This window comes from Polistes canadensis, unplaced genomic scaffold (genome assembly GCF_001313835.1).
Source record: "Polistes canadensis isolate GaletaPanama2010 unplaced genomic scaffold, ASM131383v1 scaffold_179, whole genome shotgun sequence".
Lineage (NCBI taxonomy): Eukaryota > Metazoa > Arthropoda > Insecta > Hymenoptera > Vespidae > Polistes > Polistes canadensis.
The window spans coordinates 30,889-33,940 of NW_014569726.1; the positions used below are offsets into that span (position 1 = coordinate 30,889).

General features: G+C 30.7%; 1 protein-coding gene across 2 annotated transcripts in view; it reads left to right on the forward strand.

Moving 5' to 3' along the window:
• The first annotated feature begins 556 nt into the window (after window positions 1-556).
• Window positions 557-3,052, forward strand: part of LOC106789347 (A disintegrin and metalloproteinase with thrombospondin motifs 7-like) — a 68,754-nt gene continuing 66,258 nt past the window's right edge. For both annotated transcript variants that reach the window (XM_014753484.1, XM_014753483.1), the window contains exons 1-2: window positions 557-1,054; window positions 2,145-2,295. The gene's annotated coding sequence lies outside the window, so the exon portion shown is untranslated. The remainder of the gene's footprint in view (window positions 1,055-2,144; window positions 2,296-3,052) is intronic.

Sequence of the window (3,052 nt, forward strand, 5' to 3'; positions counted from 1 at the left end):
TTCTCCCTTGTGTTTCTCCCACCCCCTCTTTTTACTAAGGTCTGCCTTTTGCTCCCACCTTGTATACACCCCCCCCACCACGTATCGAATGTTACCCTGCGGCCTATATATTTCCCGCAGGCTCTCCCACTTTACTCACTATCATTCCTGTCGCGGCGGCGTACATACGTGCGCGCACCAAAACAAAACCGCACTTTCCGATCGCAAAGTTCAGTTCGAACGCGCGCGAACGAGATAATACCAAAACGTCGAACGAAAAAAGGAAAGGAAAAAAAATCGAAACGAAAGGGGAATTAAAAGAAAAACAAAATTGATCGAAAAGAAATTCATCAATCAATTCCGTTTGTTTGTTTCTTTTTTTTTCTCTCATCCACGATTAAATTTTGCGTAACGATATCTCATTAATTAATTATCATCGTAATATTATCGTAATTATCTTTGTCTTTTAATTGCAACAAGTATTCCCCCCTCCCCTCCCCTCCCCCAAGTTGTTGGTGAATAATAATTTTTCGTTTGAGTTATATATTTTTATATTAATTTATTTTATTTCTTTTTTTTTCTTTTTTTTAAATAATTTTCCTATTATTGGTTTCATCATTTTTAACTGAAGGAAATATATGTGTGTCACGTGTTTTTATGTGTACTTTTAAATCCACCTGTTATTCTAATCTCTGACGCCAACACCACTTCTTCTTTTTCTTCTTGTTTTTCTTCTTCCTCCTCCTCCTCCTCCTTCTCTTCTTCTTCTTCTTCTTCTTATTTGGATGAGGATGAAGATGAGGTTCTTTGAATGGGATTAAACGACGAACACATACGTTGACGTTACTGTTGCTGATGTTGATGTTGATGATGCTGTTGCACTGGCCCTTTTGAAACGTGCCCGTGCGCGGGAAAATCGTTACGGACCACCGTTCTCAACCGTCTTCCGCATTCTCTTTCCTTTCGAACGATCGTGAAACGAAGAGGAAAAGAAGAAGAGAAAGAGAGAAAGAGGATAAAAGGGGGAGAGTGAGGGAGAGAGAGGGAGAGATCGCAGAAGAGCGATTTTCTTAAGGTAATCATAGTTTACGTCAGTTGAATTAAAATATTTCAGTTGGACGTTACTTTACGATTGTTTCCTATCTTTTTCGCGAGTGATTAGAAAATTTTTCGTGATTTTTTGTTTGTTAGTTTGTTTGTTTGTTTATTCGCGTGAACGAAAATATTAATTTGTTTTCAAATTGTTATCTTTGGTAATGATATTTTAATATAAGAATAGAACAATTATACAAAAGTAGGAATATAAATTAAATAATTAGTATATATTATAATGATGGGGTAGATTATAGATTTTATTATTTATTTTTTTTTTTTAATGTTTATTCGTTTCTCCAGTTATTTTTTTTGTTTCTTTTTGCACATAAGATCTTGTACATAAAAAAGTTTTATATTATTTTTTAATTATATTTAATTTATAATTGGTATAATTTTTGTATATATATATATATATATTATAATATTGTTCAAAGCGCGTTTAGAAATATTTAATCGTAAAAGATCATGATCTCATTTTCCCGTGTGACTAATCTTCCTAAAGAATTTCTTATTAGTTCATAAAATTATAGAAATAGAGAAACTGCTGTTCCTTCTTTATTTGTGATCTCATTCTTAACAGCTGTTTATACAGGAGAATGTTAAGCATGCCTTGTCACACGCGTTGTCCTTCTTCCCCATCTGTTTTCTTTTTTGTTACATCGAACACGATTAGGGACACTTATGCAAGGGATTTTATTGTTAGTTATGACACAAGGTTTTTTTTTTATTTTCATGCAAATATTAATTGTTAGCAAAAATGCGACAGGCGTATCGCGATTCCCTTTGTCCTTCTTCTTCTTCTTTTTTTTTTTTTATACATTACTTAACCAGCTCGTATCATTTTCTCTTATCTAAATTATTTTTCACAATTTTTTTTGTTAAATGAACTCGCATCATATTTCGTTGTTACAGAGAAAGTAGAATAATTTGTGGATTATTTTTGAATTTGTCGAAGAAAATTGGATAAAATGTTTTTTGTTTTCTTTTTTTTTTTTCTTACGTTCTTTTCTAATCATCGGATATATTAATTACAATTGGACGACAAATTGTTATTTTATTAAATCGATTAGAATGGCCTGAGCCAAGGAAAAGTGACTTCTTCATGGATCGTTCACGAAAATTGAGAAATGTCACGTCATCATCGTGGACCTCCATCGAAGTCGCGGGAGAAACCACTGGACGACTTGCTATGCGATTCAGGATGACCATCCTTGATTTTCGGTAAGTCATTGCATCGAATATATCCTAGTATATTTTTATCTCTTTTTTTTATCTTTCGTTCATCACATTTGCTATATATATATATATTTAATCTCGTTTTAAATAAATTCAAATAAATTATCTTCGTAATTTATATACCACCTATACTCGTAATACACGAAATAAACAATCGTCTGATATTTTTTTCTTTTTTTTAAGGAAAATTCCTTGTTCATTTGTATGATTAGTGCATTACGATTTTCTTAATTATTGATTTAAATTAACAAAACTTCATATTACGTTATATATATATTTGTACTAGAGAATATACGTATACAAATTTATTAGTGTATTTGGTATATGCATGGATTTAAATCCCCCATAATAGGATTATTTTGTTCTGTTCTATATTAAGCTAAACCTCAGAATAATAGAAATTAGGGAAATGAAATTTGTGTTCTACGTGAGTATTTGAAATTTATTAAGTGCTATTTGGAAACTATGTTAGAAGAATATATCGTGCTTTAGATAGACCATAATAACTTTTCCATTATGTTAAACCTCTAATTGTATTTTCAGAAAACAATGAAAATGCATCACAGTATTTATATACATGTTACATATATAAATATTATAGTTCACATATATACAATATAATGCATTTATATACACGTTACATATATAAATATTATACTTCACATATATACAATATATAGTGCATTTATATACACGTTACATATATAAATATTATACTTCACATATATACAATATAGTGCAT